The sequence below is a fragment of the Mirounga angustirostris genome, unplaced genomic scaffold (genome assembly GCF_029215605.1).
Source record: "Mirounga angustirostris isolate CCGP_5_RB_7025 unplaced genomic scaffold, mMirAng1.0.hap1 SCAF_1, whole genome shotgun sequence".
In the NCBI taxonomy this organism is placed as follows: Eukaryota; Metazoa; Chordata; class Mammalia; order Carnivora; family Phocidae; genus Mirounga; species Mirounga angustirostris.
This window is the reverse complement of record NW_026991709.1, coordinates 95977399-95990663: the sequence shown is the minus strand read 5'-3', so window position 1 is coordinate 95990663 and position 13265 is coordinate 95977399. Positions and strand designations below refer to the sequence as shown.

Here is a 13265-nt window from a genome sequence, read left to right as displayed (position 1 = left end):
GTGAAAGTTATGTTAGTCTCCAATGCCCTAACTCCCTACAAGATTTTTTCGAGGAAGTTTGAATGTAAGAAATTTTTGCCTGCAATACCGACCTTAGCATCTAATATAAAAATTCTCTCTAACTGCAACTCTAAATCTAACTGCCCTCCAATAGAGCTCAATCATTACATCATTTTTATGGCAATGACTTAAAATATGGTCTCTTGAGTGAGGCAGCCTGGATTCAAATCCTAATTCCAAGCAATTACTGGTTGTATAACCTTGGGCAAGTTGCTTAAACTCTCTGTACTTTAATTTCTCCCGTTTAAATTGGGGATAATAGTGCCTCTACCTCATAGGACTGTTGCAAGGATTATATGACATCATGTGGCATGCTTAGTGTGATGCCTGGCACTGAGTTACTGCTCAATAAATGCAACTATCAGGGCGCCTGGGTGGCTCAGTAGGTTAAGCGACTGCCTTCGGCTCAGGTCATGATCCTGGAGTCCCGGGATCGAGTCCCGCATCGGGCTCCCTGCTCGGCGGGGAGTCTGCTTCTCCCTCTGACTCTCCTCCCTCTCATGCTCTCTGTCTCTCATTCTCTCTCTCTCGCAAATAAATAAAATCTTAAAAAAAAAAAATTTTTTTTTTTTTTTAAAGATTTTATTTATTTATTTGACAGAGAGAGACACAGCGAGAGAGGGAACACAAGCAGGGGGAGTGGGAGAGGGAGAAGCAGGCTCCCCGCAGAGCAGGGAGCCCGATGCAGGACTCGATCCCAGGACCCTGGGATCATGACCTGAGCTGAAGGCAGTCGCTTAACCAACTGAGCCACCCAGGCGCCCCCCCCAAAAAAAATTTTAATGCAACTATCAGATTATATCCCAGCTCATTCTAATCATTTAGGATAATTTCACATGTAATATATACTCAATAAATATTTGACAAATGAATAAGCCAAAATATTATTGAGCAATCTATACTTACTTCTGGCAAACTTATTTCCAAGGAATTGGCCTGAGTAAACAGTAGTGACTACCATTTAATATACTGCACTGCTGTTACCCAATAATTCATAAGCTTGCTGATAAAATCCTCTTTTTTCTCTCTTTTAAATAGCAACAATTAATTGATTCTAAGCAACCACAGAAAAGTAAGATTAAGACTGAATAGATTCAACTCACTTTTTGGGTAGTTAAAAAAAAAAAAAAGGTTATTATTCAAACCAAAAATATAAGGATGATTTTGAAAATAAGATTGTAACACTACACTACATCAAAGATGCAATTAATTTCGTAGCTAAAATTTAAAAACTGAATTTTTCATTTTCCTACAAAAATGGACCACCAAACTACATTGCTTATCTTTCTGCAAATAAATTATTTCTAAATGCTGCAATAAAGGTGTTTTCATTAGTTACACTGTGTGTGTGCCCCCAAAAAATCAATATTTAAGACTGCAACTTTCTATAACATTTCAAATGCAGTAATATATACAAAAAAAAAACAAACCTCACACTACTTAACTTCTAATTTTATTTACCATGAAATTAGCTTTAAACTCTTAGTAACATTACCTATTATAATGACCCTAATGATCCAAAAACATGTAAGAAGCGGTACTTCAGATTTATTCTCCATATACTAGTTATACTAGGTAAATATGAATTTCTTTGGTAAAAAAGATCATAAAAAAATAAAAAATAACATAAAAACTGACTTTTTTTAAAAAAGGTAAGTTTAGGACTTATCAAAGACTTAACAATTATTAATAAAAACCGGGAGCATTATCAAATTTTAAAACCAAATGCCAGCAATCATTTTTTGACTATCTCTTGTGAGAGAGGGAATTGGTGAATTCATGAAAGCATATAAGGTTACAGCAACTCAGAGCTGTTCAATTTATTCTATGCGATTATTACAGTACTGCAAAGGATTACTGAATTTGTTTTCACAACCAAAATCTAACACAAATTTATCCCTGAAATTTGGTTTGCATGTTTTTAAAATAATGATCACTTTAGTCTCATAAGTATCTAAGTTTAAAGCAAATAAGGTATTACCTTAAGACCCAGTGAAATATGAAAATTTTCAAGAAGCCCAAAATATAAGCTCCTTTGAAACAACCATGACTCCATTTTACAAAGTCACCTTGTCTAAAGCAGATGATATTAAAAGTAAAATTCAAAAGATACCATGGTTTAAAAACAAAATAAAACAACAAAGAAAAAAGAAAAAAAGCATGAATTCTGTTCAGGACAAAATGAGATCACATTAGGAAGTATAGAATCCATTAAAAGTTTGTTTCCTCCACATCTGTATTTTGTTATAACGAATGTTCCTCGCAAAAAGGAGGACAGTGATAAGGTCTCCAAAATGCTGTGTTACACACAAAGTTTGCTGTAACAGAAAATGACTCCTTTTTCATTTCCCTATAGAAAACGATCTATCCTGATCTTAAGAGACCTCCAAAAAGAACAAACATCTTTCTACAATTTATATCATAAAACTTCTGTCATAAGTCCTTTCATCTAAGGGAGGAAAGCAAGTCTGTTTTACTTACTTCTGTATCTCCATCCCTAGCAATGCTGGAGGCACTGTGCATGAATGCACTCATTCATTCAATCATTTACTCACTCATTCAGCAAGTATTTACTGAAAATTTCCTTTGTGCCAGATACTGTCTAAGTAATGAGGTAAGGCACAGGACAAATGAGAGGGTCCTACCTAGGTAGCTTAGTCTAGTGAGAGAGACAGACATTTATCAAATAAGTGAAGAAATAATTAAGTTCCTATTGTGATGATGCTACAAAGACGTACAAAGCTGGTGAAGATACACTGGGAACTTACTATATAGTAAGTTCTAGTTTTAGGAAGGAAGGGTCAAAGAAGGTCAGGAAAGGTTCCCCTGAGGAATGACATTTAAACTGAGATCTGCAAATAACTAGGAGTTCATCAGATTTAGGAAGGAGACAGGGAGCAGTCCCGCAGGGAGATGAACATGATGTACAAAGGTTCCCAAGTCAGGAAGAAACTTATGTATGTAGTAAGTGAAAGGTGTAGTAAATAAGAAAGGTTGGTAGTAAGTGTGGAGAGCTGGAAAGGAGGCAAAGAATAAACTGTCAGCATTAAAAAGTGTATGAGGGTAAAAGAATTTGAATACTAGGGTCATTTAAGTCCTTTTCTCATGTAAAATAAATAATTTTGGGAACTGAGTCTTTATTCTGTAATAGTAAGATCTACAGTCAGAAGACCTGGCTTATGCCTTAATCCCACCAGTCACTAGTTTCATGACTTTACACTTGGCCAGTTTGAACTTCTTCATTCTCTGTGTAAACACGTACTCAATTATTTTACCTACTGGGAATGCAATGATAACACAGAATCCTGTTCTCATGACCTTCTACCCTCAAAGATAGATGCATGTGGGAGACATCCTAAGTCCTGTAAGAGATGATGTCCAAAAGCTGACGCAAGGCTCCTGCAGAACCAAAAATGAGAACAAATGTGGATACTGGTGAACTGCTAACTATTTTAAAAATACAAGTATTCACATAACTCTGGGAACCCTAAATTCTTCAATGTGCAGAGATCCAAAGTGACCACAGTGTGACTTAAAGATTGTAAATACAGTAACAACCTTACTCCATCATTTTACAATATAGATGAAATACCAAAACTATAATGGGCCTCAGAGATGAAGAGTAATGATAGAACTGAACCCAGGACAAAAACTAACACACACTGAACAAGTGCATTAAATTAATTTTACTTATTTCCAAATCTTCCTGACTTTTAATTCAAAAGCTCATTCCACAACCTCAAAGCTGCATGCCAAAAGTTAGAGAACTCATCTCACGCTTCCCCCAACAAAAAGGAAATGCCTACACTGCCATCTAGAAAACACATTAACATTCTTGCTTTACTATCACTAACTCATGTTCAGTTTACGCTCTATGTAAACTACCATTTCCTCCTATAATACAGCATGGAGCCAGTTATCCCAATGTAATTTTGTTTAATTGGTCTTCTTTCCTTGTGTACTGCATTACTCATGGTGCTATGTTACTCCTATACTTCCTACTTCATTCTATAATATCATACCTCTATTTTAAATGTTATATTAATCTCCAGACCATCTTAACTTCAATCATAGGGGAGCAATATACAATATATGATCCTAGAAAGAGTTTTTGCATTCAAAAGTTAAACACTGTTAATATTTGCAGAGTACATTCAAAAAACAGCATATGGTCAACTTATACAACAGTAAGCAAGGATTAACTACTAGCTATCAGCAGATACTGAATTATTGTATATAAACTTACCACAAAAGAAATCCTGATGTCAAAAACACACCTAAAATTCTATTAAAGATCCAGTAATATTCATGAGCTATAAATGGTCACACTAACAATTATAAAGGATAAGACGGTTAAGTTACAAGAATACTGCTTTCTGCTCAATATAAAATATAAATGTCCAACTTTCCCATTCTTTAGTAAAAATAGGATGAATTAAAAGTCATTTATAATGCTAAGAAAAATAAAGTAGGCGCTTCATGATTTTACACATACATACACACACACACTGGAGTCAAGAAAATAAGGGGAAAAGTAAACAGAAATCAACAAAATGTGATGTTACGTCCAAGAAATGCAAAGTAACTTCTTTTCTAGTAATGAGCACACCAAATTCTCTTGATACTATTATTACTTGAAAAACGTGTAAAATAAGTTCTGTGACAGAATTCCTATACTACTGTTGTCAGTTTTACAAAATCATAGGAAAAACCGTCAGTCCTAAGGTAGGGAGGAAAAGGAACACCTTTTAAATGTAAGGATGGGGTATATTTTTTTTACATTCTCCTATCTCGTTATCTACCGTTTGAAATGGTGGTACAGTCCGTCACTTAGTACACCCGTAATAAGTAGGCTGAAACTCACTCATTGTTCCAAAAAGTTAAGAGTGTGTCCTTGTTTTATTGAGGAATTCCTCCAACTCAAAAAACTCTTTAAAGGGCTTCTGAGAAATACATAAAATGCATTACTTTGCAATTTCCCCCACTGACTTCAAAAAACCACCAACCTCCCTATTCTCTCTTTCTGGTGCGTCAGCCCTCATTCAGAAACTGGATTACAATTGGATTAGATTCAAATCAGTCCCTACGTGTGTGACCTTGGGCACGTCACTTATCCCCTCAGTTTCTCACAGGCATCCGAAAACAGTGTCTTTAAAAACAGAACGGGTGTAAAGATACCTTTGGAATTACACCTAAGGTTAAGGTTTTCTGCTTAGAGGCAAAATTACCTCCTCAGAAGGGCCACATCATGAAACTGGAACTGAATCCGCAGATCTCTGTCAACATTGACTCTTCCTTTACAGTTCTCCCTTCTTTCAAAGGGCATAACCTGAGTCACCCCAAGAGCAGACTCCCAAGCGCCCCTTCCCTCCTCCACTCCTTCCCTATCCTACTTCTAAAGCAGGGGAAAACAGCAGCCACATCTCCCCGCCCCAAGCCACACCTTCGGAGGACCCCACCCCAGACACATCCGCCCTCTCCCTTCTCCAGGGGCACCAGAGGCCAACCTCGCCCTTCCCCTCCCGCCCCCACCTAGAGGAGACTTCCTGGAGGCGTTCAGGCCCGAGCAGGGCAGGCAGCACTTACAAACCCGCTTTACGCCACTCGCGTAGGGTAACCTCGCTTACGCCCATAGGGCCCCGTTCCCAGCCTCGTCCGCTCCGCCTGCCAGAACCAAGCCCAAGTGCCTCAGCCACGGCCCCTGTGTGACCCCACACCTCTTCTGCTCCGCTCGGGGCTACAGAGACTGGGATAGAAGACCCACACCTTACCGGCAACTGAGACCCTGACTTCACTTCCCACCTTTGGAGCCCTCTTCAACTCCCGGATCAATTCACTCCGGCGACGCCGGAAGGACCCGAGAGGAACCAGGCGTTGTCCGGAATCCTGCCCAGCCGGAGTCGCGCAGGGGCCTATGGGGACTCGTAGTCCCACTCTCAGCCGTCGTCCGCAATCTCTGCACACGCAAGACTACAATTCCCGTCAGGCTGTGCGGCAGAGCCTAAGGCGATGGGTGGGGACACTTCCAGCCAATAGTAAGAGAGTTCCCTGCCTTTGCGGGAGGAGGTGAGACCGAGAGAGAGGGTGTTCGAAAGGAGGAGGAAGGGAGGGGTCAGCTCTCACCTGCACCAATCAGGGTGCTGGGTCGGCCCTGCAGGCGACTCACCCATTGTGGGGGCGGGCTAGCAGAGCAGAGGAAGGAAGGGGGTTGGGGGGAGAGCTTGAGGCGGGTAACGTGGGGCGGCAGAGCTGTGGACGCTGCACCAGGGGGAGGAAGCATGGGGGGGATCGCCGGCGTAGAGCGAGGGAGCGGTGTGGGGATGCGTCCCGGCCGGAGGAGCAGCTTCCCTGAAAGCGGACAAGCCCCAGGCACACCAGGCGGCCAGACCTGAGGGTCGTCGGGAAGGGATAGTGTGAGCTTGGGTTTCTGGAGGGGGCGCCCGGGCGGGGCAGGAGGCAGCTCCAGGTGTGAGGCCACTGACTGAGGAGAGAGGGGTCCCAGGGGAAGGGAAGCGGCAGAACAGCTGCAGAAGTGCAGGGAGCGGGAAGGTACTAGGGCAGCAGCTTCCCGCCGCCACCAGCCGGGCAGCAGCAGGAACAGCAGGGGGAGGAGCAACAGCTGCTGAATTCGCCAACTAGAGGAGGGGGAGGCGGAGCTTGGGTCCCTGTAAGCAGCGGGAGGCGCAGTCTGGGCTCGAGTTTCCCGGGAGAGGCGAGAGGTAGGAGCACGAGCCGAGCGGAGCGCAGTCCTCCGACATCAGCTCCAGCATCCCGCCAGGGGTTGCAGGTGTGTGGGAGGTAAGCGTGGGTGTCTCTTCTGGGCGTCCTCACACTGCCTGGGAGAAAGCGTCTTCTAATAGGAATTCTGTCAAGGCACAGCTAGAGTCTCTGACTCGGGTTAGGGAACTGGTGCGAACCCTTTTAGATGAAAGGTACATTTTGGACTTTGTAGGGGGAGAAAAAGCAAAAGGTGGCTTGATTCTGGGTATAAAGGGCGTGGTTAGTGTTTTTGGTGTGAGTTATACCATTAAAACTGTTCTGGGAGATCTTAAGATTGAGGGTAACCCTGGTAATTGAGGATAAGGTGGATGATATCTGGATAGGTGCGTAGCTGGTTAAAAAAAAAAAATTGTCATTGATATAGAATTACTTCAGAACTCTTTCACTAGGAAAATAACTTTGCATTCTTCAATGTCTACCCTGTACGTTGTTTTATCAGATTGTCCTGCTACCGACCTGTTTTCCAGGGTGGTTTACTGCAGGTTCCTAAAATTGAAAGAGATTTGTATTAAGGAAGCAAATGCAGGCAGGAATAATCAAGATGACTAGACCTGTCAGAAGTATAACTTTGCCAGCAATAATGTAAAAACGTTTTAATGGATGGATACTTAGCTTTCCTTCCAGTGGCTCTAGAATATTGGAACAAAGACCAGGACTCAGCCTACAGTGGGAACATACGGTGTATTTCATTGCTGCCCCTTATTCTCTCATTTGGGTCTGGTAATATTGGTACAATTTAAAAAACTAAAGTACAAGAAAAACTGTGAGGATCTTTTCTGTTTAGGGAGTGTGTACCAAATGATTACCCTTAGTATGTGTTGTGATGGGTTTAGGCTTAAAACACATGTAATAATATCATAAAATCATAGTTTATTCTTGGTATTAAACCTTGTGCAATTTCTTTGAATGTTATTAAATACCTGTGGATGAAAATATGTTTTAATACTAGGTAAATGTGAAAGTCACACCTCCCTTTGTGTAACTATCACAAAATTGCAGTCTTTCTTTTTAGAAAAGTATGTAAATAGCTATTTTCCTAGTCATTTTATTTTTGTTACAGAGGTCTTTCAGTTTGCATGGCTTTTAATCACAGTAGCATATTGCAGCACATTTTGCTCTGAAATGCTTTCTTGTGACAATTGTGTATTCAGGGTTTGCAAATAATCTATTTTTTTTTAAACTAGGATCAATACAATGGAGTAATTACCTTCTATTTCCTTGTTTTCATGTTTTTCTCATTTACTTAGGATTTTTGGATTTTATTTTTGTAACACACACAAAATTCCTTTTTAAAAAAGAAATGGCCAGAAGGAATTCTTTTCATAGATTAAAGTTCTGTCCTACTGAGTGCTACTACTGATAAGCCTAAAAGACTTATCAGTGTATTTACTCCTCTCCTCCGGCACCCCCTGCCACATTCTTACACACCAGAGAAATATATAGATGGACAGATCTTAGAAAAACAGCTGCTTTTAGATTGTCCCCAAGCAGATCAGGTATTAGAAGCAGCAAAGAGCTTAGAATAAAGAAAAGCAACAGTAACCAGTAAACTTAGCCACGGTAAGGATCCAAGTTTATCTTTGCTATATCACGGGAGAATCTATTAATCCACGTAGCTGATGAGACCCTATGTAAATGATTTTAGGAGGAAAAAAATGGGTACTAGAGTATAGTGAGGCTTGGAAAAGATTGTGTTTACCCTTGTTATTTGTGAGTAAGCAGATTGTTCTGAGTCAGAGTCTTAGAATCTTTCTTAGTCTCTGCCACTGATTGATTTTGTGAAATTGAACACTTGCTGTCACTAATTTATTTACCCCATGTAATAATAATAATTAATAATAATATTGGCAATGAAGTTCTTTCAGAGAGCCTTTATAAGGAGTTTGGTTGGGAATCAGTTAATAATCAAGTAAATGGGATAGAAAAAATATCAAAACAGTTGAAATTTGGATGTACTTTGAATCCCAACTATTTTTAGGTCTTCTGCTGTGAGGTATCATAAGGATAGAATCTCATTAGGAGTGGATGAGTTTGTGGTATTAAAGCACTGGATGTTTTGCCTGCTTCCAAGATTTGGATCTTCTTTAATTTATCAATGAAAGAGATTGGGTTCCTATATCATTCGGCAGTAAAAGCATGTTTTTATAAAGGAGAAAATCATTAGCAATATATAGTACTTTGTTACCTTGAACTTGTCTCAAGAGATTTTAAATTGGTGTTCATATTAAATCTCAGATAATCTGAAGACTTCTTGACTGTATGTTACGGTGTTGAGGTGATTCTTTATGTGACAGTTTATAATTTTATGTAAAGCACTACTTAGGCTAAAAGCATCTTATTTATTCTGCCCTTGATTTTTACTATTTGTGTATGGCTATTAGTGAGCATATGATATGATGAGAAAGAAAACCAACAGAGTGCAGAATGTCTCTCTGGAATGGACAGTACTCTGGGGATCACTGTTCTTTAGCCAAAAGACTTGGTTAATTTCAAATTACAATATATTTTGAACTTTTTTATACAAAATTATGACTCTAAGCTTATTGAGTGAAAATAATTGAGTAGCATGGATTTCTCATTCTAACAGGATTCACTGATGCATGCAGCATAAAAGAGTGAGACTTAAAGGTTCAAGATCAAATATTTTTGGTGTGTTGGGAGGGTGATTTATAGAGGGGAATAGATACGAAAAGTACTATTTGATAAACAGTTTGAGAAACTGTTTTAGCAAGAGAGAAAAGAGATTTGATCTGTTTTGTTAAATATCTGTAAGTGGTTCCATGGCCTTTTTTCCCCAATCATTACTAGAAGCCTAATACCCATAGTGGGAGACAGTACTTTCCTATATTGTCATTTTAAACTGGAGTCTGACTGACATTAATTCATTAGATTTTGAGTAATCATGGGTTATTAAAGCAAAGCAAAAAAGATCCTCTGTGTATACATTCACTTCTAATTGAATTAATTATTTGGACATAATATTAAAAAGAAGTAAAAACCTAAAAGGTGTTTCCCCCCTTCATAACAGAGATCCTTGAACCAGACACTAAAAATGAGCAAGAACACCCCCGTGCCCCTTTTTACAGCAAACTTCTAAGGTTAAAGAGTGCTTTGGGGGATCGGGATTAATTATTATACAAAGGTAAGGATTTGTTTTTGTTTTGTTTTCAGTCTTCTAATGTTTTCAAAATTTAGTCCTTAAAGTTCGGTAAGTATTTTTTAAGTAACTAGATTATTAGCCCCTGGAGACTACATACTTCTTTCCTATCTCCTGCTTGTTCTGAGCATCCTGTGTCACACTCAGCATAAAGAAGTGGCCCTGTAGCCACTTACTGAATTAGAACTACTAAGACTTTTGTAATGTACACATTGAGACATTTTGCATTTTGATAGACAAGAGTTAAGTTGACCTCAGAATAATTACTGTACATTAGGCTTTCTGAGAATATCTGTGCTGGTTGGCCTTTGCAAAAGTGTCCATTGGGCCCAATTTCATTTAGATTGTGTGGGCTGTGAAGACTGATCTACAGTTTTGTGTGCCAACATTTCTAAATTCATGCCAGAGATAGGGAATATGGATGAGGGGAAAGGGCTCTCTCCCACTGGTGGCAAACAAGGTCTGCATTTTCTAGCCAGAGAAGCCTATGGCTCAACGCCATTTTACCTAAGTAAGATACCTTTGTTGAAGTTTACTCATGAAACACATATTTCATTCCATAAAACTAAATTTGTTCTTCCATTTTTCTAATCATTTCTTTAAAAAAAAAAACAAGAAGAAAAGAAATCAGACTGTGTTTAAGCACAGGTGGAGTTGGGCATTTATTGTCTTTGGCATTCAACCTTCCAGAAACAAATTAATCTGATTAGTGTTAGAATGAAGAATTCAAATGTGATTTTCCTTTCATTATTATAAGACCTGGAGAATTTGAGTTAATTATAGATAGTTTTTTAGTAGTAAATTTAATAACAGCAGATATTTAACTGCCTTTTTTTTTTTTTTGCTTTTTAACATCTTTTCAGCATACAAATAGATACAAATTGGCTTAGAATTGATGACTAATTAACCTTCCTTCTTCATGTTCCTTTGGCATTACTCTTCATGCTTAGCATTGTGCCTTGTATGGAGTTAGCTGAGTTCATAACTGTCTTCCTCACCAGATGCTTAGTAACTTCAGAACTGAGTTTCATTTGCCTTTCTATTTAAGAGCCTTATATAAAGTCTATACTTGGTAACAATTTGTTTAAGTATTTGACAACCTATAATGAAACATCATTTTACATTGTTCAAAAACAAGTACAACTAGAAAAGTGAATTTTCCTTAGACATCTGTTTTAGCACCAAATGCAGCCCTCTGCCCACAACAGTTGCTTATATAGAGCTAAATATAAATATTGGTGTCTACTGTTGACTTTGTGAATGAATAAAGCAAACATTGCTATTAATTGCAACACTGCATATGAGTGTACTTTAGATATAAATTTATTAATTGCATGCTTTTTGGAATTTGGTTTCTCTCTGCCTCTAAAATTTTGCTGACTTAAAGATGTACTTTTAAGTAACATTCCCCACACATTCATATGCACATTTTGTATGACTTGTTTTTTCTTGACACAGAAATACTTAGAGAAAAACAGATAAATGTAATATAAGGCTTTATCTTAACTAAAATTTAACTGGTCTTAGGTGTTCAATTTTTAGTGAAATGGTTACCTTGGGAGGCCTGACTCAGGCTTTTTAATCCTAAATTATACAGGTATTTGTCATCTTTGAGCAAGCATGGGGAAGGGATGAATTCTGAGATTTGGCATTAACAGTGCTCAGTGCTAGCCTTCTGTACATCAAAACTGCTGAATGGTACCTCTAACTCCAGCCATTGCTTCAAGACCTCCTTCTGGTTCTGCCTAGGGAAGGAGCTTTCTGAGCTCCTCGCAGATCCTAATTTAGTGTGGGAAGGAAAGCAGATGGAATTTATTTTGACTTAATAATCTCATTTTCCTAAGTGTACTGTTTTTCTCAGATACATCTCATACCAGGGTTCTCAATAACAGTGACTCAAGCGTCACAAAGTGATACCTATTGCACAATCTAACAATTTAATGAGTACCTAACAATTTGAAGCCCATTTCCCTCCTAGCAGCTTGGCTTCTTTTGAATGGGCCCAAAACAGCTCACTGGAGTATTTTTGATATGTTGCCCACATTGGATTGCTTCTGTCATTTTCTTGATGACCTAAATTTTCCTTTGAAAAACTAACTAGTTTTATTTGAGGTCTTTAAACCCTATGTCATTTGAAGAGTTAATAAACTCTATTTTTTTCCATCTTTCAGGAGTGTGCTATAAACACTGTATTATGATGTATAATTTTGCTATTCGTTTAATTGTTGTGTACTTCACAAAGCAATCTAAAATCATTGAAGCAATTAATGTTTTTTAGATAGAGTCAGCCTTCTAGTTAAGAAACCTGTACAAAGTATCCTAAATTGCTTACAAATATTAAATTACTTGTTCTATGTTCAAAGCAGGTTAAATTATATCTTATAACTCATTTGACATATAATACTGGATAAAATTTTGGCAATACCAGTATCCTTATAGCCACATAACAATGGTATAATATTTGCTTTTGCTAAGTCAGGGTACTTTTAAAAATTATATTAAAAATAAAATGCTGATAACCTAAAATCATAAAGGCCTAATAATAACTATTCATGTTTTTTTATTATAACAGCAGATTTAGCTAATAATTCCTCATATAAAGTTAAACATTTTGAATGAGAAGAAATCTTACTATCAAGATTATCTGAGAAAGCAAATTCTTACTCATATGGCCCAAAAGTAATTGACAATTTAAAAAAAGTTTTATAGTATGTATGAATTAGAAATGCTTTCAGCTTCAAGTTTTACATACAATAACATAAAACAATAGGGATTTATTATTACAAAATAAGAAGTCTAGAAGTAGTGGTTTACTTTTTGTTTAGAGGCTCCATGTTGTAAGGATTTTGTCCTCATGCTTTTTCTCATGCTTGCTGCAAGATGGATATTCCTGCTGATCCAGATATCATATTCTAGTTCAGGGTAGGAAGAATAGGAATGGCTATACGTCTTGAATGTTTCTCTTTTAATCAGGAAATAATAGCTTTCCTAACATCCTCCTCCTGCAAATGTCTACTGTGGACCTGCTGGCCCCTAGCATGTGGACGGCCCTACTTATTTAAGATAAGCTGAGGTATCAAGAACTTTTGGCCTTTGTGGTGGATAAAGCAGGGAAACTGGTTTGAGAATGATTTGGGGGTAACCAGTTCATAGTTTCAGCTGTTGTCTGATAATTAAAACCATGTTAACTTTAACTTGTATTTCTTTTCATTCTAATTGACTCTGCCTCATGTTTAGTTGTTGTTTTCCCCCAGGTTAGAAAATGCTA

At 38.2% G+C, this 13265-nt stretch overlaps 2 protein-coding genes across 7 annotated transcripts in view; one reads left to right on the top strand and one right to left on the bottom strand.

Annotated features, from left to right (window-relative positions):
- The window catches only part of PDCD10 (programmed cell death 10), a 48145-nt gene extending 42162 nt beyond the window's left edge, over positions 1 to 5983 (bottom strand). For 2 of the 3 annotated variants that reach the window (XM_045903438.3, XM_064585742.1), the window contains exon 1: positions 5832 to 5983. The gene's annotated coding sequence lies outside the window, so the exon portion shown is untranslated. Of the gene's footprint in view, positions 1 to 5288; positions 5373 to 5831 lie in introns of all 3 variants that reach the window. The other variant, XM_045903439.3, reaches the window with a different exon arrangement.
- A 349-nt stretch (positions 5984 to 6332) lies between these two features.
- Positions 6333 to 13265, top strand: part of SERPINI1 (serpin family I member 1) — a 70318-nt gene continuing 63385 nt past the window's right edge. The window contains exon 1 of one of the 4 annotated variants that reach the window (XM_045903436.3): positions 6333 to 6858. The gene's annotated coding sequence lies outside the window, so the exon portion shown is untranslated. Of the gene's footprint in view, positions 6859 to 9775; positions 9983 to 13265 lie in introns of those variants that run through there. The other 3 variants (XM_064585737.1, XM_064585732.1, XM_064585741.1) reach the window with 3 other exon arrangements.